This window comes from Rhipicephalus microplus, chromosome 3, assembly GCF_043290135.1.
Source record: "Rhipicephalus microplus isolate Deutch F79 chromosome 3, USDA_Rmic, whole genome shotgun sequence".
Lineage (NCBI taxonomy): Eukaryota > Metazoa > Arthropoda > Arachnida > Ixodida > Ixodidae > Rhipicephalus > Rhipicephalus microplus.
Window position 1 is genome coordinate 17,552,973 of NC_134702.1, and position 26,153 is coordinate 17,579,125.

General features: G+C 45.0%; 1 protein-coding gene across 2 annotated transcripts in view; it reads left to right on the forward strand.

Moving 5' to 3' along the window:
- Positions 1 to 26,153, forward strand: part of LOC119181349 (uncharacterized) — a 218,315-nt gene that overhangs the window by 117,977 nt on the left and 74,185 nt on the right. The window lies entirely within an intron of this gene.

Sequence of the window (26,153 nt, forward strand, 5' to 3'; positions counted from 1 at the left end):
TGCATGCATGCATGTATGTATGTATGTATGTATGTATGTATGTATGTATGTATGTATGTATGTATGTATGTATGTATGTATGTATGTATGTATGTATGTATGTATGTATGTATGTATGTATGTATGTATGTATGTATGTATGTATGTATGTATGTATGTATGTATGTATGTATGTGCAACCAGTGACTGATGCCAGCGATAACGCATAGCCCCACTTCTAGCGCCAGATGAATAGCAAGTGCGTCCTACGTTTAAGGCGAACGCCTTAGATGCTTCGCCGAACGCGCGAAGTGGCCGTCGACGTGAGCGAGAAAGTCGACAAAAGTCCCGTGATCAGAGATTACGGCTTGATGACGTCACACGTCAATTTTAGTGGCGCCACCGTGACATCACATATCGCACGAATTCGCAGCGTGCTCCCGCGGTGGGCCGATTCCGGAGGCGATGCGTAATTAGCAGAAATGCCGAACTATAGTTCACTATAGCAGAACGCTTGCGATGGGTGTGCGATAATGGCGGCCGTGTGATACCACGTTATAGGTACAGACGAAAGGACGACAGCTGGCACCTTCGAGCCGCCTAAACAGACTGCATATAGATACTCTTAGTCTTGCAACAGCTTCTCCCTAGCTTTAAAACATGCCTGCACCCACGCACGCACGCACGCACACGCAAGCAAGCACACACGAAAATATCTGGAAAGAAATGGACGTGCATGGGTAAACAAACGCGTGTGCTCGACCAACCGTGCGCACGCATTGATCGATGATCAACCACAGGTGGCACGCGACGCAGTTGCTGGGTCATTGACGGATCTTGTTGCACGACAAAAAAGGAAGGAGGCCACGATATCCAGCCAAAATCGGCCTCCGCGTGTGTGCGAAGGATATTGGCGAGCAGCTGCTTTCAGGGAGCCCTATATCGATTTGAGACCCTGACTGGTTCGCGCGCGCAATCGAAGAGGGAGGTTGGTAGCAGATTTAGGAAAAAAGATATGCGAAGGACTATAACTCTGAGATCAACCAGCACAGACCTCAGTTGCTCACATTTCATTGGAGACGGGGAGAAAATTGTGAAGATAAGAAAGCTTACTGCTGAATATATTATATCCATATAGTTGTTCCATATGCCGCGGTGGCCGCATTTCCATGGGAGCGAAAGGCTAGAGTTAGGTACAGGTCAAAGAACACCGTATGGTCAATATTTCTGGCACCCTACACTAATACATCCTTCAGTGTGATTTCGTGGTTTGGGGAAAACACCATAAATTCAAGCTACAGTTGTCTCAGTCTTTGATTCAAAGTCATACATGAACAGCTTAACGCGCATTAATACACGTGTGCATTCGTCAAAAGTGCTTTCGATTAACCAAAAACACCATGAATGATTTAAGCCCGACACCGACAGAACACGCAGCGCATTCATCACGCCTCCGTGGATACTCTGACATGTGCGTCCTGTATTCGAGGAGTCTTCGGCAAGCACTAGTGCACTGCGCACTTTTAATGAAGCATGATGTCACGCTTGTTTTGAGACTATGAGGCGTATACTCACGTGACGTCAATGTGGGCTGTTTTGTTGTGGATCTCGCAGCTTCACTGTTTTTGTGATAAACAGATGAAGATATGAACATATTGTCGCCGTACCTCCTTTTTACTCTCTCTTAGTCTGTCACGCCTCCCTTTTGATGCGCAGAGTAGACAGCTGGTTAAAGCGCGGATATCCCGGAGCTGGCTGTACAACGGAAAGGCGACCGCAATAAGGTCAGAACACCATTTATCGGACACGCTCGAGCACCGCCATCTCGGAGTGATAACGTTGCAGTTTTGTATCCGCATCCAATAAACGAAAAGGGCTACAATGTATACCCACACGCACGAAAGCGCTCGGGCCCGTACATTAAACGTTTGATGACCGTGGTCGTTTCACATTACGACACAGAAAACCGGCAAGGCAATCAGTTATCAGTTCAAGACGGCGGGGCACGCACATGGATAGAAAATAAAATCGCCACGGCCCGTCTGGAGGAACGCGCCTCCAGACCGGCACAACAACAACAACAACAACAACAACAACAACAACAACAACAACAACAACAACAACAACAACAACAACAACAACAACAACAACAACAACAACAACAACAACAACAACAACAACAACAACAACAACAACAACAAATAGTCACACTGATGCACTCGGCACTGCTCTGTGAAGGTGGTGTTACCAGCCGTCCTGGTCATGACGTCAGTCCGGAGTGGTGGTCGCCCATTGGTGCAGACTTGTGTGCATCCCCATTCAGAAATAGATATGTGGGGTTTAACGTCCCAAAACCACTATATGATTATGAGAGACGCCGTAGTGGAGGGCTCCGGAAATTTAGACCACCTGGGGTTCTTTAACGTGCACCCAAATCTGAGCACACGGGCCTGCAACATTTCCGCCTCCATCGGAAATGCAGCCGCCGCAGCCGGGATTCGAACCCGCGCCCTGCGGGTCAGCAGCCGAGTACCTTAGCCACTAGAACACCACGGCGGGGCACCCCCATTCAGGGAGAAAACACTGAAAAATTCTAAAGTTGCATTTGGGGGGGAGGGGGGTACTCGCTGAAGACCTCGACTGTCTTAGAAGCACACCTATTAAAATTACTTTTTTTTTTCGGTAAAGCATCCCCCGATACATCACAATATGGGGGGCGGGGGGGGGGGTCTCTACACTACCTTTCTCTCTGGCTACAGACCTGAGTACAACTACGACCCTTAGAATAAAAAAAGCGAACAAAGAAAAATTACAAAGTAGCCAGCTTTTTAACCAACTGTCTACTCTACGCATCAAAAGGGGCAGTGACAGATTAAGAGAGAGTAGAAAGAAGGTGCGGAAACGACAACAACAAAGCGGGATGAATGGAGAAAAGAAGAATACAATACATTTTAAAGTCCGTCTCTACTACAGAATCATCAGACAGGAAGAAACGTCACAGAACGGCAGGCCGAGAGACAGATTAAGGGCCATATTCTGAAACGCTCCTTACCTCCGTGAGGTGGCCTCAACCAATTGAGCACGCCTTATCGCATATTCTGGAAGGCTGTTTGTCTGCAGTGCTCTTGGGTCTACCGAAAAGTGGGAAAAGGAGGCAGACACAAGGCAGATCTCGTTTCGAAACTCCCGCTACCAAACGACAGAAGAGCGATGCGAGAGTGGAGGCATTTTATGACACCGTATACCCGCCTTGTGTGAGTGCTAGATTGAACAGTGGCTGTCATGCGTTCGCATTGTTTGTTCAGTGAGCTTCCTGTCTCTCAAAAAGCAGCTCGCGTGATGAAAACAGTCATTGCGTATCGATCGTGCCATTTACAAATGTTTCATTGATTTGTTTCAGTAGAATGGTCTCGGCGGACTAGTGTGTAGCAGGCACACCTGCGAATATTGACAGACGTGATGATTCATAGAAACCTTCAACGACTTCCGAATAGAAAAACGTCACCACAAACAACCGCTGTTCATGTGTAGCTCGATATGACTGCTACATCAGAAAATTAAAAAAAAGAAAGCAATTCAGCAACTGAAGAATCCTAACGGTAGACAGTGCCACTTTCGACAAAAAAAAAAGAAACAGCGTCTGTGTTGTTCAGGGTGTATTTAATAATTTAACACGCAAAAAGAAAAACGAACAAAGAAAAACAAAAAGAGTTGAAGGTGGTCACGAACACGACAACGACAACGACGACCGCAACAATAACAGCAACACAATTTACTAAAAACAATAAGGAGCCTACTTAGAATGCCGACACCAACAATGATGGCCGCACAAACCCCACAACAGCGCCACTACAACAGCAGCGAACGCAAATAAATCAAACTGAGAAACAATCAATCCTCCGTTACTGCAGTACCTCACAGATTTCGGCTACTGAACGCAGCAAGCACCAAGCCATGCTTGGCTTTGGCAGCGTCTTGAGCTGACCAGGAAAGGCGAGTTGTGTATAGCTCTCCGGTCATAACCAACTCCGCAAACAGACTCAAAGTGCGTCCCCCCACGCGTGGTTGCACATAAACTTTACGACGCAATGAATCTCATGGCTTCGGTAAAGCGGTTGTTGCCGAGAGTAGCATTCCTTCTTCGTTTTTATTCTTCTGTCTCTCGATCACTGACCGTTCGGGGTGACTGCCCTTGTGGACCTTCCCGCCAAACATTGTCCAGTGCATCCCGAAATCTTGCAGCGAAATCACTGCGATGCACAAAAGCCACAGCAGGCGCAGGATAATGTCAGTGAGTTTTGTTCCATTTTAATATGGCGATAAAAACAATTGAACACAACTTAACATCCTGACTTTATCACTAAAAGATACTAACCCGTGAGAAATGACGCTCCTGTCTTATTTCATCTGTTCCTCTTTATTTAGTGGAAGAATCACAATGTTAGGTATCACCAACTCACCAACTCAGTTGTAACTCGCCAACTCAGTTGTATTGAGTACACAACTGAATATTGAGGTGAAAGCCTTTAGTGACTTATACTCGCGTCCTTCGTCCATGCCCCGAACGTTGACAGCCGTGGCCTCTCCCCCTTACATTCTCTCAGCAATTACGTGATTGCTCAGAGAGTCTTAAAAATAAATAAAACAGACATGACACAGTCAGTCGAATGGCCACAAGTTGTCGCGGAACGCACTTCGGAATTGACAGTGTCCTTTAATTTTATTTGTGTTTGGAGTGGGAAAACGAAACATGTGGCACCCAAAAAAGAAAAAAAAATGGAGACGATTCTAATAACTGGTTCAGGTGTGTAATAGGAGCGAATCCCCAACGTTCGTGTGCCCTCGCGCACTCCTTGGATTCTCGTATTTCGTCTCAGAGGCCGCGTAAAAACAAAAGCGTGGTTGAAATCTGCTCTACCAGGTGCCGCATTAATCCCGACTGCTCACAAGAATATTGTCTGCTTTTTCAATAAACTCATTCAATTAAGCTTTGTTAGTTATCCTGACAGTCCATTGCATTGGTCATTCATATTTAAACTGATGCCCTGATATTATACGTTGCTAATATAGCTCTTAGCTTGAGGCAGAACCATCGACTCTGAAGCAGTTTTTTCTACGTAAAACTCGTTTTATTCGTTTAATGAATGAATTTTGATACCGCCGAAGAAATAAAACAGATTATTTTTCTTTTCCAGCCTCAAGTTGCGACTTAAATTGACTCTTCAGTTAACGTATCTAGAGTGAAACTTCATAAATGCATACTTTCAGGTGTGCCGTAAATTCTCGACATGCCACTGAAACGAGGATCTCTCAGGAAAACACGTACTTCAACACTATGTAACACGCCGTGTACGTATTGCGTATGTAGTCACAGAATAAAAAAAAATGTATATAGACATGGGAGAGGCCATAGCCTAACAGTGGGTGCGGTTAAGCTGACAACGACGACGACGACGTGTGACGTCAACGTTGATGATGATGACGATGATCATAAAGCGTTGAACTTGCGTCATTCAGGCGATAAAGAGCGTATGAGTGACGCTGTTGAGAGCTATTGCACGTGCTTCTCGCTCTCCGTCATCAGCTGCACAACACCTGGTTATGGAATAGAATACCTCACACGAAACAGCGCTAGATTTTTCATACTAACAGCTACGTTCACCGTGAGTGCCTGACGCAGCCCTCATTGAAGGCGGCATGCATTTCGTGACGTATACTATAGCTCAGAGTTTTCCGGTATGTCGCGAATTTGCGACTTTCGGCAGTAAGAAGTTATGCATATTTGCAAAACCGGAAGTAAGCACTCGACCGGAAGTACGTGAATGAGAGCACCTCGCCACAGTACAATTGCTTAGAGGGGGACACTGGCGCAGCGAACTGTTGTGCGCATGGGAATGCTGGGATATGTCAGATTAAGACTTGGTTCGGATTGACATCGTTCACCTGGACACCTCAAAAACGAGTCTGACTTCAACGCACTCCTTGCGTCAAAATGGTTGATTACGCACAGAAGGAGCACTTATTGAGGTATTTATTTTTTATGAGTGTGAAGGAACGAGTATTATTTAGCTTTAAAACTTCTCCATTGACGTGCAATTTTTCTAAGCGTCAAGACAGCTAAATTTGGAAGGCAGAGGACAATGCGAGCGTTCACTCTGCGGCTGTTTGTCATCTGCTTCTCTCTTTCGCATTTAGGTTACGCCATATAGGTGAGTGGGCTTTTATCCTAGAATAGAATGTTATAATATACTCGTGAAATGAGATCCGTTTACAAAAGTTCTGCTGGAGAGAAGCTTCACTTGCGCAGTCGTATCCGCTTTTTTATCCGAAGCCTGGATCGATGCCAGCCAACACATTAGACTGACACGCTGCGCACCGAGACCGCCACAAGTTCATTATCAGCGGAGAAAATCAGGGTTGAAGTTTATTTTTAAGTTTTGTGATGTTCAAATTTTGAAAGTGTATTCCACACTCGCAACATTGCCTTGATGAATATTTCTGAAACTTCGTATCTTAGGTCCATCGCACTGACAGAGGACAGTGTACTTAACCTACAAGCCTCGCGGACACACATACCGTCATAGTGGCACGATGCCCCTTAGGAAATTGGCAGTGGTGCCAAATATCCCTCTAGGTATGATTTGAAACAAATTCAATGGGCTTTTAATATATATGGTAATATATATGTTTTAATATATATGTTATATATGACATATGTATATGTAATACATATGTCATCGTACAACGGCGCTCAGCGCAATGAACTGGAACTCGCACTGCGTTGTTCCTCGAAACCATTTTACTATAATGTGACCATAAAAACGTATTTCCCTATATTACAATTGCTCCCGTTTAAATTAGCGACGGCGCTAACCCAAAACAGAGGCGGCGTACGCAACCCTCAGCCACCCACCATCAGTATACTGATGCTAGGCCTATCACAGACGTAATAGCGAGCTGCAATATTAAAACCTGACCTCTCGCAAACAATGCTTTGGCGAACACAACATTTAATATTTAAGAAGGCCGGTTATTCGTAATCACACAGGCCCTACTTTGCTGAGGACATACACTTCTGTAGCCGTAAAAACATATATGATTGCTTCGGTAGCCCGAATAACCACTATACTTGTACAATAAGGTTGCGACTATCACTTACAGTGGGAATAGTGAATAATTGTTTGCTCGTTTTGGATGTTTTGCGATACCGTGTCGCCCCGTGCATTGAATTTTGCAAACCAGCGACCTATAGAAAAAAATCTCCTTTGCCTTCACTTCGGCAATTAAATTTACGGGTAAATCGTGCGCCAATTTACCCCTTGCACTCGCCTTCTGATTTCATTCTGGCACATTTACTGTATATATATATATATATATATATATATATATATATATATATATATATATATATATATATATATATATATATATAGAGAGAGAGAGAGAGAGAGAGAGAGAGAGAGAGAGATTATAGGCAACAACCAATCTCTTGGTGTCAGATTTATCTTTACACTAGAAGCTTGTTAGACAATATCCACAACTACATCTTCCACCCTTCTTCACAATACACAAGCTCTCTTCGTGAGGCCCGGAATCATTTTCAAATGTTATAGGGAACAGCCTCCCCTTTACCACTTCCCGAATCTTTAATCAGTATGGTGTACGGAGATGTTTGAGCACAAGTGCGGTGCCGGGAATTCCTTGGATCTTGAGTAGCTGTCCCATAAAACATGCGCATTTCCATATCACACGCATGCAAAAATCCGCTATCGCTATACAGACTAGACAAGCTCCCCATTGTCTACAATCGCACGCCTCAGCCTTGATTTCTCTGTGCAAACTAGCTCGGTTATTCAATAATGGCGCAAGGTATAGTAGAAAACAACCACTGCCTTTTCTTTTCAATTCCTCGTTCATTCCCACGAAGTAGGCAGTTTCTGGAATGCCCACCACCACATCTCACTGCGGCTTTTATTTCCTCTGCGAGCCCTGTTTGCTTCTAAATGGGATGTTAATAGTTTTAGGGAACAAGCGACGCCCCTTGCACATACCGCCCCCCCCCCTCTTCGTCCTGTTCCCTATACGAACAAGGCTGGTTAGGGAAAGCTCCCATTCTCGTCACTCATTCATTTGGCCCTTCCGCTGGCTCGTTATTATTTCACCGGTTCCTCGTACACAACGCGCGTCGTGTGGGAAAAAAAAAAGCCAGCACGTGGAGACAAACGCGTTGCGACGAGCGCCGTACTGGCTACAAGTATACATATGTATGGTTTACGGGTACTGCACTGCCTGACCAGTGGGCGGCGGCGACATAGGCGTGGACGCGAGAACAAGGTTAGTAGGGTGGTGACCGAGAGAGTACGGGACTCACGTCGGGCCAAGCCGAGCTTCCCGACGAGCGTATAATAAAGCCCGTTTCGTGGTGTATGTGTACACCCGAGAGTCGTTAGTGCCTCTATATTTCTCGAAACGGGGCGCGGTTCTCTCTGCGCGTCCGGTACGGCACTTGGCTCAGCGGCTGCAGGCTGGTGTGGGGATAAGCAAGGGGGAAAAGGGGGAAATGTGGGGCGAGAGAGCGGTGTGAGGTGAAGACTTAATGGAAAACGGGAAAATGGGAAGTGAAAGGGAATACTCCACAGTGAGAAGACGCGTATGTAGTAAGGGGGTAGAATTGGGCAGTCGGAAGGGTGCCTAAGAGAAAGAGATAGAAATGGTTGACGGTGCGAGAAAGATAGAGTTTAGAAGGAAGTAACACAAAAAATTGGGAGAACTAAGTACAGTGACACACGTGTAATTCGAGAAAAGGGGAGCGTTAGAAGTTAAGGAAGTAATGGGAAAATTAAGAAGATACAAATCAGTAGAAAATAGGAGCGAATAACGTTATGGGGAGTGCAAAAATGAAAAAAAGGAATTTACCGAAAAAAAGACCAAAGAAAAGGAATTCGGCAGGTTTTAAAAAGAGTAGAATGCCCGCTGGAGATAACAGGGAGTTGATATGAAGAAACTTGAAGTAGGACGAAAATGCATCATTAAGCAGCTTCAAAAAAATACAACTTAAAAAAACGAACAGCTAAACGCGAAGGAAAGATGGGGAGCTGCGGAGAGGTGATGAAAGACGCGAATCAGGTAAGGAGGTGAAGGTCGGGAAAACAGGGACGCGTGGCGACGGATGAACTGCGCGGATGGAGACGCGAGATGAGGCAAGCTCTGAAAAGGTTTGTCCAACACGAGAAAGAGCGAAAGTGAGGGTAATGGGGAATACCAAGGGAAGTAAGATGGCAGCTGAGAAGGTATTCAAGGCAACGTGAGAACGTAGCGAGAGAGAGAGAGAAAAGAATGAAACGACAAAAGGCAGGCACCCGACTAGCATACCACACGGAGGCTATGAAAGGCGTGGAGGTGAAAAGAAGGTTAATTATTAACTGCCGTCCCGTAGCCGCCACCGCCTATGTGTACACGTGTACCCATAGGTGGTGTCTGGGGTGGAGGGGCTTGAGGCCGCCGCCCGGAACCGCCGTTCCGCGCCAGTTCGCGGGATGAAAAACGACTGATAAGGATTTCTCTCAGCATGCGAGAAAAGGACGACTCTCTGCATGCCCGGCGAAGAAAGATAGTGTTGCTTAATTATCATTACTTTATAAGCAAAAAAAAAGAAAAAAAACGCACGTCATTCCGACGTAGTAAAGCTGCTTTCATCCCTCCCGGCGTATACACAAGAGTGAACGTGCTTCCTCGCTATTCGTTCGTAGCGAAACATAACTGGAACGTTTCTTTTGAATGTTTCCGAGCCTGAAACGTACAAATGCAGAGGATGCGTCGATATAGCATGTGTGTTACTGCCCGGCGTTTAGAGTGTGCGAAGCGGCTTCAACGTAAAGACGACCGACGAAGTTCTGGCAACATGTCAGTAATGGCGTATGAATGCGTTATGTAGATTACGTGATGAGCTTATGTACCCAAAACTTGATGTCACTTCCGCAAAACGATGGGGCGGCGTCTATAATGTTCTTGACAACATAGGACGCATCTGACTTGCCAACAGTGAAATCACTTTAAAGAATTACTCATCCCGGATGGTAATGTAGTATTGTTATAGATATTAGTTGAAAAATCAGCGCGTACATGACGGAGAGACAAGACAAGAAAGACACAGGCGCGCTGTCTAGCAACTTATGCTTACTGAAACAGGAATGAGCGCAAAAAAAAAACGAACACCACGTTTCGTCAGGAATTTCGTGTTACGCAAAGAAAATTTCTAAGCATGTGTACCTCGCAATGTAGCAAGCAAAGAAACAAGCAAATAGAGCGTTCACATATGCAATCACCACCAGTCATTTTGATTAAGAGTGCTTCCACTGGTTTTACGGGCCCATTTATGTTTTTGCGTGAACAAAATGATTGATTGATTGATATGTGGGGTTTAACGTCCCAAAACCACCATATGATTAAATTATATGTCTACGTTACTTAAAAAAAAGGGGGGTGGGAGGGTTATACCATCAGGACCTACAACGCGCCCAAATATTGTTCGAAAGTGCTCGTGCTGTGTCCTCGTCTTGTGTCTCTCTCGTTACTTGAGGGACGTGATGGAAGCTTGAAAAACCAGAACAAAAAACGAGACAAAAAAGAGTGCTTCTCATTTTAATAAGCTTGCACCTCGTCTCTCAAGTAACGGTACGCCAACTGGCCCAACACAAACGGACTGAAATGTCTTTCTCGCGGTCACGCTGATTTGCCAATTGTGCACTGTTTCCAACTCATCCAACTCTCTGTATTGATTTACTGCAGTCGCATATTGCGATGAGTAAGAATGGAACTCCATTGCACATGCGATAAATTATTTTTATGTGCATACGGTTGCATGTTGAATGTAGAAAAGCTGAGTCGAAGTCTAGCACCGCCCTTCTTCCCATTTTCGTTCTCGTTATGCCAGTAATTACACCCTATTGTGCTGAATGTAAACTAGCTGAACTGCCATCCTTTTTTCTGTGTAAAGCATTCCGTGTTCGCTCAACAACACGAAGGTCAGATAATATAGTATATACATGCTAGAATTGACCAACTCTTGTCTAGTATTTGCTAGTCCTGGCTAACTATTGGGCGTCCGTAGTTATTGCAGAGTTCTTTCACCCCACAACAACGATTTGGTTGTGAAGAGCACCGTAGTGGAGGGCTCCGAAAGCCTTGGCCACCGGTAGTTTTTTAACGTGCAGCTAAATCAAAGTGCAAGATCTAGGTAAGGCAAGTCAATTTTTTTTCCAAGAGTCCTTAGGTGTTGCAGACGGCTTGGGAGAGCACAAAGACTCGTTTAAGAGCACTAGGTATTTCACGAAATCATCACGTAAATCACTGTACAAGCAACTGCCGAAATAGAGATACTTTTTTCTTCACAAATCTTTTAGTAAACAAAATAAACGCACAATATACACGTGTCACATATGTAACACGCGTGTACGAACAAAATGTTTTTATACAAAAGAAAAAAAAAAACGTACATGCGAAATAACAAAAGAAAGACAGCATTGTGTCTCAGTCGATGCCACCGCGGTTGGGTTGCGATCCGGTGACATTCGGGTCAACTGTCAGCTAAGGTCTGATAATGCTGGCTGTTCACTGTTATAACAACGTAGTAGGATAACAAACGCAAGTTAACTTAAACGTCCACCTCCCCCCATAAAAAAAATTGCCCGCAGCTTCCCTCGGGGGAACACTGAGGAGGATGCGGAGCATATAATTGGTTAACGGGGTGTTAAAGTGCGACTTACTTGGGTCGATGGCTAAATTGGTTAACGTGGTTGTGAAATGGGGTGTTAAATTGCGACTTACTTGGGTCGATGGCTAAATTGGTTAACGTGGTTGTAGGAGGGGGTGTTAAATGAGTGAACACGTACACACGTATGCGAAAGGACGGCGCTGGTCGAAGGGACGTCGATCATTGTGTTTGTGGATTCGTTGGAATTCATTTCACCGCGACCTTGGACGTCGACGCGCCGTACAAACCAACCGACGAGCGGCAACTGAGCGAGCGAGCGCCGACCTTGAGTATATATACAGCGCGACGGCGCATGCACTGTCAGCTGTTGAATGTTCTCGAAGGAGAAGCGCGCGCGCGGCACAGATGGCGACGGCGCGACGGCGCATGCGCTGTCAGCTGTCGAATGTTCTCGAAGGAGAAGCGCGCGCGGCACAGATGGTGGGCGACAGCGCGACGGCGCATGCGCGCGCGTCAGCTGTCGAATGTTCGAGAAGCGGTGCGGACGGCGCGGACGGCGCACTACAAGGCGCGAGTATAAGATGCTTCCGCATCTAAAAGGTCTCATCGTCGCGAGTCGCTTTGACTCCCATTCTAAAGCGAGCAATCACTAACTTGTTCCGCAACGATGCTGCCTGAAAAAAGTATCAACGTAGTTCTTACAGTTTGCCTGAAACGCAGCTTTCTGAGCTCCACGCGAGTGTCTCCGTAAAGCGCATATTGCGGCGGCAGTATCGCACACGGCGCATAAATCTTTTTTTTTTCGTTTTAATACGCTATACGGCGCCTGCTTGCAGCGGCGAGCGTCGCGCGCCCTTTCGGGCGAACGGTCGTTGTAATGGGCGAGTCGTTTAGTCGCGCGAAATGCGCCTCGGTTACAGTGAACAAGCTTTTCCTGCGTTGTTTCGTTTATTTCTCTACGCAGAAATGTTCGCTCCGTTTCAGGACTATAGAAGCCAGGGCAGTATTACGGGAAGAGGGCGTTATTTATTGGCTCCGATTCGCGCCGACACTGTTTTGTGGCCTAAACGTAGGAGTGTACTAGAGAAACTGAGCAAGTTCTCCGAAGCTCGTAATGATGAGAGAGACAGAGAGAAATTCTGAGTGAAAGTCAAAAAGGTTCAGCATTTAGAAAAAAAAATCGGTTTCTTACCCTTCACTGTGATAAGGGAGCACTTAAATGCAAGGGAAAAAATGTTTCGCACTAGTGATGCTAAGCCTGAACGGAGTGCGGAGCTTGGCAGCCTTCTTTGGCATTCCTCAGTTTCTTTCTTGCTCTCCTTCCTTCTTTATCTCGTTTATCGTTTTTTCTGCCTTTTTCTATATCCATGTCTATTTACTTCTCTATATTTTTTCTGTCTTTTCTTGTTATTTCTGTTTTTCTTTTTTACTTTTGCTGTTTCTCGGTCTTATCTATTTTTTCCCTCTCTATTTTTCTTGCCCCTTCTTTAAATCTATTGTTAACGTAGTTTCACCTACTTTACGCAAAGCGCATTAGTTATTAATTTCTTTTTGCTGATGATGACAAGTGATCATCATCAAGGGTCTCGAAAAACAATGATTGATTGTTCGATTGATTGATTAATTGATTGATTAATTGATTGATTGATTGATTAATTGATTGATTGATTGATATGTAGGGTTTAACGTCCCCAAACCACCATATGGTTATTAGAGACGACGTAGTGGAGGGCTCCGGAAATTTCGACCACCTGGGGTTCTTTAACGTGCACCCGAATCTGAACACACGGGCCCACAGCGTTTCCGCCTCCATCGAAAATGCAGCCGCCACAGCCGCGATTTGATCTCGCGACCTGCGGGTCAGCAGCCGAGTACCTTAGCCACTAGACCACCATGGCGGGGTGCTCGAAAAACAAGAGGAAGAAGACGCGTCTGTACAAACAATTTGCCGCCAAAACTTTGCCGCCAATTTGCAAAATTCGTCCCTTAAGTCAATAGAGACAACCTCCATTACAGACATAAACTGCTGGAAAATTGCGACCTTGATGCGTTTTGCACAAACTGGCACGTCGTCTAGCGGACGTGTCGTGAACTAGAGAAGGTGACGTTTGGTGACGTCACACACACCCGAAACGGGCAAGTCAGCTACGCCAGCCGTCGTACGCGTCTTTCGACTCGCTCAACTCCCAGTTCAGTCTCCGAAGCCGGTATGTACAGTAACAGCAGCGAACAATGGTTCCGGCTGGGGCAAAGCACCATCGCTTTTGTGGAAGTGTGGAAGGGAAAGAGAGGGATGAAAGTAGGAGTGGCTAAAAGGAAGAAGAGAACAAGAACACGTGCATCCTGCGTGCTCCTCGGTGATTGTGACGTCACGGCTCGCACTCGCGAGCAGCCGCCGCGCGCTGAATATCAATAAAATTACAACCAACTGTTAAAAAATACGAGGAATGGACTTGGTTTATCGGATCAGTGGCGTCTTCCGAGTCGAATTTCGAAGTTTCGTCAGCTTTTCCCATGTTCGTTCAGTATCCCTTTAAGCGTACTACAGACCGACTCGAGCCCCGCCGGGGTGGTGTAGTGGCTACGGTACTCGGCTGCAGAACCGCAGGTCGCGGGTTCGAATCCCGGCTGCGGCGGCTGCATTTCCGATGGAGGCGGAAATGTTGTAGGCCCGTGTGCTCAGATTTGGGTGCACGTTAAAGAACCCCAGGTGGTCAAAATTTCCGGAGCCCTCCACTACGGCGTCTCTCATAATCATATCGTGGTTTTGGGACGTAAACCCCACAAATCAATCAATCAATCAACAGACCGACTCGATAATTAGGTGCTCCCCACTTAAAAGAGAAGGGGTTAAAAATATAAATAAAGAAATGAAAAACGTGCGCACACTCAAGCACGGGAGTGTCAAAGTCTCTCAGCGAGTCTGGTTGACCGCAGCAACGTCAGGCAGCGCCTTCGTCGCTTTCTGGTTGAAGCTCCAACCTTCTGGCCCTCCGAAATTGATTGCTCGGAAACCGGCTGGTCATTGAGGCGCACTAACGCCGTAGAGATGTTGTATCTGGGAGCTCTAGTTCTGGCAATGAAACAAGACGTGCACAATTGTCTTATCGCAGCCACATTGATCACAGGCAGCACTGTCATTCCGATTCGGTACGCAAAGCTGGTCTTGAATTACAGGCGGGTGGCACAGGACTGTTGCTTCAGATTGGGATAGCCCGGATGGCATTTGAAGTGGCGGATCCAGGCCGTGGTGGTGGGTATGCAGAAACGCGATCATATTCTACACTGAATGTGTTACAACACACGCGTTTTTTTTTTTTGCTTTTATAACTTTTTTTCCTTCTTTCCTCTGCCCAATCAGCGAAATGTCCACAAATGGGTGTTTTGTATACGTTAAGCTTCTTTTGTGCCGCAGGAGAAAGATTTTCACATCTGCCCCCTTTTCTGCCCCCGTAGGTTTTTTTTATTTTTTGCTTTCAAGCAATAACAGCAAAGATAATGCTGATATTGAACTCAAAATGCCTTATTATTTTGCGAAAATAAAAAAAGAAGATTGACCATCAAAGCCTGATCCTTTTTCCATTTGTTTTTGGGTTTGTGTGTTTGCCTTGGCATTATTCCGCTTGAAAAACCACGGTCCACCACAATTATCCCTCATCGCAGGCGATCCTTGAAACGTTTTAGCGGTGCACGCAAGCGCAATACGTGTCTAGAGTAAACATGATTGACGCGTCACTTTGGCTTCACTTATATCCCATATTGTTGCCTTCACACGAAAATATGGACGCCTACACAATAAATAAATAAATAAATAAATAAATAAATAAATAAATAAATAAATAAATAAATAAAACTCATATAAAAAACATTCGGCTCACAATGCACAGTTATGGTTGCTTAAAACACGGATAGAGGAAATCCATGCCTGCTCCTCGAAAGCACGCAAGCCGTCTGAGCCGTCTGCAACTTAGAACGAGCACCACCGCGTTTGCCAGACCTTATCCAGGAATGCGTTGTTTCGTAAGCCCGCCATTATAGCGATTCTGTTAAGCCTATAACCCCATCGAATGTCTCGACAAGCCGTGACAGCCGAATCTGCCTGCGCAACTAACAGCAATCTACTTTCGTGGTCAACTTGAACAAAACATAGAGAAGAAAAACATTTTATGTGTGTATCTTTGTAAGCCCGCTACAGATGGCCCTGGGACGTCCCTGTTTGAGAAGTATGGGGCAGGGGAGGCAAAGTGCGAACAATCAGTGGGACGGATCAGCGAGGCGCAAAACTAAAGGTGGGCTGGGCGAAATCCAATCGCAGTGTTGCCGGACACTGCCACTCCGGTTGGTGTCGCAGTCGCAGGGGCAAGTTAGCGTGAAGGGCGACATCTTGATGCGGAGAGTGGTAACACGAATGCGAAAAAAAGGCTGGCACGCGTGTACAGGAGTGTTACACAGAGCTTGCAGAGCAAAAGAGGGGCAATGCTAACGCAAACGTGAAGAACGAGGAAGAAAAAAATTCCGCCATATCCACGAAGTGAATGATGATGAGTGGGCGAAGCTCCGGAGGTAAACCTGGTAAACCATGAATCCTCTGTACATTTTTCCCACTCGATTTTATTACACCACTCCCCCTAGCGTACGTCGCCGCACTAAATCGAACGATTGCCTTCAACCAATGACACGCGCCATATGTGACATCATTCCTATTTTATTAAGATCTCGCGTCTTTCATCAACTACAAGTACCGCTTTCTAGTTCATAACATCTTGCATCTTTTCATCATCAGCTACAAGTACCACCATCTAGTAAACACTACAAGAACTAAACGAGAGGTGGCTACATACAGGAGACGGTACCCCCATCTAGTGAACACTGCAAGAACTAAACTAGAGGTGGCTACATACAGGGGACGGTACCGCCATCTAGTGAACACTTCAAGAACTAAACTAGAGGTAGCTACATACAGGCTACAGGGGACGCACAGCCCATGCCCTAAGGAGCTTCGCCCCTAAAAAAAAGAGTACAAGAACAAAGAAGACGAGGGGGGCACCGGAAACAAGGTGGTCACGCGTGAAATGAAACGTTGTGCAGATCACGCGAAAAAACAAATAGAGGAGATGCAGTAGCAAAATCCGTTGTACATCTGCGCGTGACTGCTAACGACAGCTGACACCTTACGCAGGAGACAAGGAGCAGATGCAGATACAGAGCAGGCAGCAAACAACAAAAAGAAGGAAAAAGCTATAGGCACAGGCAGTAACTGTACAGTAACAGTAGCAGTGCAGGTGGATACAGGCAAAACAAGTAAGGTATATAGCGAATTGAGGATGGAAAACAGAAATGCGCGAAAACAAAGACAGCCTACATGAAACAGCATACTAAAAACAATAGAGAACGGAGATATTCATAGCTAAAAAAAAAAGCTTAAACCTGTACCACGTTCGCAAAACGAGAAAAAAAAAATGACGCGCATTTGCTCACATGCGAGAACACGAGTGCTTGCACTGCAGAGTAAGCAGGAATATTATGTCAGAATTGTCTTATATCTTTCAAATTGAGATAAGCTAGACAGATGATGTCAATTTATGGGAATCTTTTTTTTTCAGAATAAAGACAATCTATTTGTTTACCGTTTATTCGTAGATGAAAATTAATGTGCTTTCGGGGTGAAGTGCACAACTCTACGTGACCAATTTTGATATGTGTTTGTTAGCTCACGAGTAAGAGATGTCAGAACTGGCACTTTTGAGCACGAAGGATTTATTATTATTGTTATCAGTATTATTGTTATTGTTATTATTGGTACTGTTATTTTTTGTTATTATTGTTATTGTTATTGTTGTTATTGTTATCACTATTATTGTTATTGTTGTTATTGTTATTGTTATCACTATTATTGTTATCGTTATTGTCGTTGTTGTTATGACTATTATTGTTGTCGTTATTGTCATCGTCGTCGTCGTTGTTGTTGTTGTTGTTTCACTGATTGATTCGTTCATAGGTATCATGACTATCTAGTCCTCATCGCAGTCACTCGTCCATCTGTCACTCATCGCACGCGTTATTCCAAGGTCGCAAGCTTGGTTCCTGCCAGTGCTAACTTATATTCTGATCCACCTTACTTTCTTTCTGTTTTCATCATAACTGCCCCCTATACTTTCCTTGAATTTTTTGTCTGTGCTGTGTTTATCTGTCTTCTCTCTCTGCTCTCTATCTTTCATTTCCACCAACCCCCTTCCATGCGGAGGGTAGTAAACCGGCTGCCTACAGGCTGGTTAACCTCCCTGCCGTTCTTTTCCCCCTGTTCTCCTTTCTTCCTTCCTGTCTGTTAGCTCTAATCAATGCTATGTGTAGCAAAATGAAGCAAGCCTTTAAAATTCCAGTCTTTTTTTTGTTTATTCCGGTCTTTGGTGTACTCACGAAGTCTTGCAGCAGCTAACGCTCGTAACACAATACTCGCCAGCAAAGACGCCTCTCAAGCCAGTCGTATACTAAATAACGCTGTTTGCAGGAGAGACGTGAGACGAATTTACTGAAACAACAAAAGAAGCGAAAGAAAGCGGACGTGACTGATGTAGGCGCTAAAACGTTACAGAGGTGCGAAACTTCCGAAAGAATTCGCGCGCCCCATTTCCTTTCTCCCAGCTCGTTTCTCTCTCTGCTAAACTTGCCTGCGACGCCTTCTGAAGATTCGCTCCTCCCAGTTTTTTTTTTTTTTTAGACGAGAAAACGTGCACCAGACACCTTTGAATATAAAATTCCGTCTTTCATCTTATGCAGAGCATTGAGTTTTAACTCTACGCCCCAAAGACACCTCCAGTTCATCTCGAACGCACCCATTTTCCTCCTCACCTCGTCATTGTATTCGGCCCTAGTCGCAGTCATCACGTAGACATTGCCACCGCTTTGTCAGCCTCGTGCGAACGTGTTCTGCGTTACCATGCTCTTCCTGCCAGAGGAGCTGAGCGCATTTGTGTGTGTGTGTGTGCGATGCGCAAACCGACGAAGCGAAATGCAACTGCCTTTTCGTTGCGTTAATTCGGTGCAGTACTGCTCACGGTTGAAGACGAGGCTCGTGCCGTAAGTAACATAGAAGGCATCGTTCAATCACTGCGTCATTCCTACAGCGTAAATACACCTAAATGCTGCTAAGAGAATTTTCGAAGAAAGGGTTGAAAGTCTTGATGGTATGTATGTATGTATGTATGTATGTATGTATGTATGTATGTATGTATGTATGTATGTATGTATGTATGTATGTATGTATGTATGTATGTATGTATGTATGTATGTATGTATGTATGTATGTATGTATGTATCTATGTTATCAGCATGACCGCTTTCTCGGATTAGCAATCCGAGACTATCAGAACGAAACCTCTTACTAAAGTGAACTTCTCCCAACAGTGGATCATGCTGCGGTGAAGCCTACCTCAAAATTTTAAAAATCAGCATGCGCCGATAAATCTGCGCACGTTTCCGAAGTATTTGATGTTCCGCTAGAGCCAATCAACGAGCAGTATACGTCCGATTCTAACGAGCGTGACAACGCTATCATGCAGCCTCTGAAAGATCTCACTGATAAGAAGCCTTACAAGGGAAACTGGGATGGATGGCTGTAACCGTAGAGCTTCCTTGAAAAACTTAACGGGAATATTGGCTCTGGCCGCAGCTCTGCGGCCTTGGCTAGATATGACGTCAGCACTTGGTCGCATGGAATTCGGTAAATAGGATGCCAACGTCGATGTTTTTTTTTTTTGCTTCATGTTTGCTTCGCATTGATAAGAATCTTCTCCAGTGTTTGCAGTAGTGATCTTCTATAGCTTCGTTTAGCATTCCCCTACGCACTGATAAAATAGCGATACTTTTTTTTTTCTTTTGAAAAGCGACAGCACTATTCCGGCGACAAAGAAAACTCTTACTGCGAATGCGTTTGGCTTTGATGCTGAGCCCCCTCGCCCGTGCGTCGTCATAGCAACGGACTTCAGTCATTCATGCGTCTCTCGATTACCGAGACGAACACGCTCCCATTGGCCTGCTTGGCAGTCTCGATGTACGTAACTTAACCACTCACAATCCTATCTCTCATCAGAGTAACTCTACTCAGTGCACTAGTTCACCCCACTCACCTTGTGAAACTGATTCATGGATATGCGTGCACTTAATTTTCATGAACTACGACGCCGCACACTCTACACTGCACGGAACTATGGTGTGCGTTGGAATCGCTCGGGAATCACTGCTCGCTTGTTGCTTCCAGTTTGAGCATAAGCAGACCTGTTGCCCGCCTGTGTGTGTGTGTGTGTGCAGGAAAGTAGGCTCAGTCAACCGGCGCGTTAGGTGCGTGCGCGTCGGAAGCGTAGTTCACACTTTTTTCGGGATATTTTTAACGCGTCGAAGCGAACCGAGCTTTCATAGTGCGCTCGTCGCTTTCCATGGCGATGTAGCTCGAAGCTTACTGCAATCTCTAAAAATGAACTAAAAAGCGGGAGGAGGCTAATAGCAACGACATAGAAAGAACAAAATTAAAACAACAAAAGGAAAAAAAAACAGGAACCGTCCCATCAACGTATGATAGATACTCTCATTTCCTCGGCACGTTTTCCGTGTGCCCTGGAACGTATCGCCTGTTCACTGCTTTTCAGCGACGCGTTAGTTTTTATGGTTCTAGACTAGGAAAGCTACTCGCAAGACAAGAGGATGCTGGAAAATTTCTCGAATTTTCGTTACAATTAAACGATATGTAACGCCCATACCAGGCATTCTCAGGAGCAGCTTGCAAGCAGTACAGCTACTGCTGTGACTATTTTTAATATTACAACTACCGCTGATACTACTGCTAATAATAATAATAATAATAATAATAATTATTATTATTATTATTATTATTATTATTATTATTATTATTATTATTATTATTATTATTATTATTATTATTAATATTATTATTATTATTATTATTATTATTATTATTATTATTATTATTATTATTGTTGTTGTTGTTGTTGTTATTATTATTATTATTATTATTGCCACGTGTCTCAGTCGCAAAGAAGTAAAAGAAAGAAATAATACAGTGTGGAGCAACGCTTTGTGTGTGTGTGAAGAAGACTTGTATTGTAAGACGATGTCAAACAACGACTGTCTCACGACAGTAGGAGTGAAACTGGAAGATGGAGAAGTTAAAAAGCGAGAGATAAATGAGGGAGAGAGGAAGAGGGTTATTTAGCTCTGAGCAGGCGGCGTGGGGATCCGTCAATACGATGGGCGAGGCGAGAAGACGAACAGCAGAAAAACAATCAAGCAAAAGAGAGAGAGAGAGAGAGAGAGAATTACAACACGTCGGGAAAATAAGGATAAGAAGAAAAAAAAAGCGATGATAGCGGGAGCGCTCATTTCGCCTGAGTGCGACGGGCCACTTCGGGAAACGACGCCCACCTACAACGTCTTGTTCCCAATGTGCCCCTTCAAAGCTTGTTACAACGTTCGCGGTGACACTCGCTCGCACGTCCTTTCTTCCCGAACAGCTACGGTCGTTCCCCATTTTCTATGGCACTTCCTTCCTTTTTTTCCCTCGTAGTTTATGTCGTCCTATCGCTCATCGGTCGCTTACTCTGCACTGTTTTCAAAGAAGTCGGATGAAAAGGTGGGCTAGTTGGTAATTCATGATGGTTCAGCGAACTGGGAGCGCGGGGGTAAACACAGACACAAAGCAAAGAGGAGGCAAAGAAGTAAGTGGCTTATTGAGAAAAACTCTTTCTAAAGTGCGGGAAGGAAAGAAAAGAGTAGCAAGACTTGGGGCTTTACGTCAGAATACCACGAGTCGATGATGAGGGACGCCATAGTGGAGGACTCAATAAATTTCGACCATAGGGTGTTCTCCCATGGACGCTGACTGACACCACACAGTACACGGCTCCTCTATCCAATTGCAACAGCCGTGAGTGGAATGGAACCCACGACCTTTCGGTAAGCAGCCGAACGCCGTAACAGCTACATCACCCCGGCGGACGGAAATGAAGAAGTTGTGATGACCGTTGTAAAACTGTCAAGTTCGAGCAGCGGACACCTGGACGGTGAACATCAGAGCACGAGAAAAGAGTAATGAACAAAGAGGGACTACTGACGCGTGTGCTCAGATAAACATGACGTCTACTTTGCTTGTGAACCTTTCTGAAATATGAGCTATAGGTTGCTTTCGCCGTAAAATCTTTTCCTCCAGTTTCCACCTTTATAACTGCTTGTTTATCGCTTCTTTAGCGTACCTTCTGACGGCATTCTGTCCTCACCGTAATTGTTATTGAATTTTTCTCTATTCTATAAGTACGTGTTGCACCGGAACAGCCCCCTAATATTTAGTAAATTGGATGCCTAGCGCGAAACGTGGAAGCTTTGCTGAAATTCTCTTTTGAGAGCTCCTTTTCCGTTGCAGGATAGTCATTATCCCGCCATTCAATATCTGAGCAGGACGTGTTGAGCTGTTGTCGTCCACTGTTTCCAGGATAGCTAACAGCGAAGCGCGATATCTTTATTGTAGTTGCCTTTTGTCTAAGCGCAGACAGTTGTTCCTATAGTTCGTTTTAGTTATAGCGCTGTAACGTGTTGTAATCGATGCAACATGGAGCTATGTAACTGATAGAAAAATTAATAGTAATAGAAAAGCTCCTGCAACTTATTGAAAGCTATGTAACATGATCGCGGCGGAAGATGAAAGAAGGACACCAACAACGCCAGCTGCAGTGAACTCGCTCACCAGTATTATGTTATAATGCCTTTTAACTGTACGTTTTCCTTGTAGCAGGACTTTTGCACCTTTCTTTCCTACTGTGTACGTCGGTACTTGCCAAGCTAGTATACGGTTAGAAAATTATAAGAAATGCGTTGTATGGAACTAAATTAAAGTGCACCAGAAGACAAGTTGCCGCCGCTAGTGACCAAATCCACGACATTCGGATAACTCGCCCACTGCTATACCATGTGTCGGAACATCGTACGAGTTATCCCAAGGTGTTAGATTCAGCCACTACTGATGGCAAATCAGTTGTCTATTGAACCACATTATTTTCTTTTAATTCGCGACATAACTACTAGACTGTAGTAAAGCGATACTACAAATACGTTTTATTGGCTTCATTTTCTATTGTAATACTTTATGACATTAAGAAATACAAAGCAACAATTTCCCAAATAACTCCCAGAAAAGTGTAACCTAGAGGGGCCTGTCCACAACACTTGAAAGTAGTATAGGTAGAGGAAACAAAGTTTTGCCACCGTTGGAGATTTCTTGAGAACAAAGAGAAAAAAAAACAGCTACAACTTCCTCCTTTTGCAGATCCCCGTTTCTTGTTTCCTTCCTATTGTCCCCCCTCCTTTTTTTTATTTTCCCCCATGTATGTTTCGCAATTATTCTCTGTCGAAAGTGCAACCTCGCTCGTTTGTTTCGCGTACACCGCTTCATGTGATCGTTTTTCTTCCTTCCTTTTCCCCTCTTTGCATTACGTTTCTTGAAGCTGCCAGAGAAACACGTGGCAAAATGACAGTCTCAGACTAAAAGGAAATAGAAAAACGAAACAAAAATGAAAGTTGGGGGGGGGGGGAATGTGAAAAGAAATAAAAAAAGACGTCGACAGGAAGATTGACGTGGGTCCTTAGAGAGCGCCGGCGATGCTCACCGCCTCTACGTGACACTTCCGCGCGAAGCGAATATCCGTAGACAGCGCGCTGTTCACTTATAGCTAGCGTCAGCATGTGCGACGAAGCACGCCAATCTTTCGGCCCGGTGATCGCCTTGCCTTGAAACTGTCCGTGACGTTGTTTTCTTATTTTTCACGCAGTAGGACGTGGCATATATGTATTGTCCACCCATTCCGTATTATTGACCGTCTTGGTCCTTATCTGCAAGAAAAAAATCATTTAGGTAGGTGTATTGCGTTAGCTTGTTGTGGGATTTGATTGCCAAAAACCAAGATACGACTATGAGGCACGTCGTAAAGGAGAGCTCCGGAAATTTAGACCACCTGATGTTCTTGAACGAGCGCTGACATTGCACAGCAAACAAGCCTCCAGGATTTCGCCACCACGGCAAGGATCGAATCGAAGCCGGGACCTTCGTGTGAGTAGCTGAGCATCGTAGTCACTACATCACGGTGGACACAAGAAAGAAAGAAAGAAAGAAGGAAAGAAAGGAAGAACGAAAGAAAGAAAGAAAGAAAGAAAGAAAGAAAGAAAAAAAGAAAGAAAGAGAAAGAAAGAAGGAAAAAAGAAAGAAAGAAAGAAAGAAAGAAAGAAAGGAAGAAAGGAAGAAAGAAAGAAAGAAAGAAAGAAAGAAAGAGAGAAAGAAAGAAAGAAAGAAAGAAAGAAAGAAAGAAAGAAAGAAAGAAAGAAAGAAAGAAAGAAAGAAAGAAAGAAAGAAAGCATAAGTGAGCTTGAATGTAAACATTTGACAGAAGTCTGTCTGGTTGGGTATGAAACGGGGAGATGATATAGGCTCCAACCACAAGTTTTTAAGAGGCCCGACGTTTCGGAACCGACTTGGTTCCTTCTCCAGGGGTGACTGCGTAGGCTACGTAGCAGCAGCGTCTTCAAAGCACTCGAGGGGTGGCTAATGACCCCTCTCTCTGTCTCTCTCGTTTTGCCGTGGAGCGCAGTCCGTGTGTGTACACTGGGGCAAGGGTTCCGAGAGAGCGGTTGATGTTGTGGGCTGTTCGCTGAATGTGCCACGACTCGAGTAACAAAGAAGTGTGGCAGCTTGGGCTCGTTGGTATGGCATGACGATAGTTATAGCGCGAAAACAAAACGACGACACAGAGACAAGAAGGTCGTGTCTTTCGTGTCCTTCTTGTCTCTGTGTCGTCGTTTTGTTTTCGCGCTATAACTATCGTCGAGTAACAACCTTCTCCTCCAGTTCGGCTCGCTTTCGAGGATGGCCGTCGCTTCGAAATTTAATACAAAGAGCGCAGCGCAGTCGCCGAACATGCGGAGACATTGGACCACAAGATAAATTTCAAAGCGACGGCCATCCTCGAAAGCGAGCCGAACTGGAGGAAAAGGTTGTTACTCGAGTCGTGGCACATTCAGCGAACAGCGCACAACATCAACCGCTCTCTCGCAACCCTTCTCCCAGTGTACACACATGGACTGCGCTCCACGGCAAAACGAGAGAGAGACAGAGAGAGGGGCCATTAGCCACCCCTCGAGTGCTTTGAAGACGCTGCTGCTACGTAGCCTACGTAGTCACCCCTGAAGAAGGAACCAAGTCAGTTCCGAAACGTCGGGTCTCTTAAAAACTTTTGGTTAGAACCTATCTCATCTCCCAGCATAAGTTAGTCTTTTCTTGCCAGGCCATGGACCATTCATGAGATACAAAAGCGTAATTGCTACGGCCTGCTCACCCCAAGGTCACGGGATCGAATTCGGGCCGCGATGACCGCATTTCAACGCAGGCGAACGTGTATTTTGGTTTTAGGTGAACGCTAAACAGCACCAAATAGTCTTAGTTTCCAGAGCCCTTTACTACACGACGTCTCTCATGATGGTATCCTGGTCTTGGGACGTTAAACCCCATAAATTATCATTAAGTACGTCGTGTGGACTGGGACATTTCTGTAAAAGGTTCGTGTACATGGTGCTCAGAAATTTACATGTGGCCCCGCCGTGGTGGTCTAGTGGCTAAGGCACTCGGCTGCTGACCCGCAGGTCGCGGGGTCGAATCCCGGCTGCGGCGGCTGCATTTCCGATGGAGGCCGAAATGTTGTAGGCCCGTGTGCTCAGATTTGGGTGCACGTTAAAGAACCCCAAGTAGTCTAAATTTCCGGAGCCTTTCACTACGGCGTTTCTCATAATCATATGGTAATTGTGGAACGTTAAACCCCACAAATCAATCAATCATCAATCGACTCAAACCTAACATTACCTTTTTAGGTCAGACTTGAAGTGGTTAACAAGAGTTTTTTTTTTCTTCATAGCAGTCACTATATTAAAGATATATGTCGCGTTTCAATCCATGAGTATTGTACACGTATGTGTATAGGCTAAGTTCCTGTTGACGTTGCAAACACTGTGCGGTCGACATCAGAAGTTGAGACCAATAGATCAGAGAAAATTGCGAACGCCGCAGTGATTTGTGATTGTATTCGCTTGAAGTTCTCCGAAGATGCTGTTAGTGTGTCTTATAACAGCGTAGAAATATAAATTAGATTCTGCCTGCCGACGCAGAAAAACTGTGAGCTCTTATTGCGATAGCAATTATATGCACAGTCTGGAACGGTTTTTTGCGGTCATCGTGTAGTCCCGTATAAAGGCAAATTGATAAGATCCTCCCAATTGCGACGTACAGTCTACCGGCAGGTAAGAGCGCGCGAGCGCTATTACCTGCGGGTAGACTATACGTTGCGCTGGAGCACTGCACTGTACGTTATTACCTGCGGGTAGATTGTACGTTGCACTGGAGAGCTGCACTGTACGT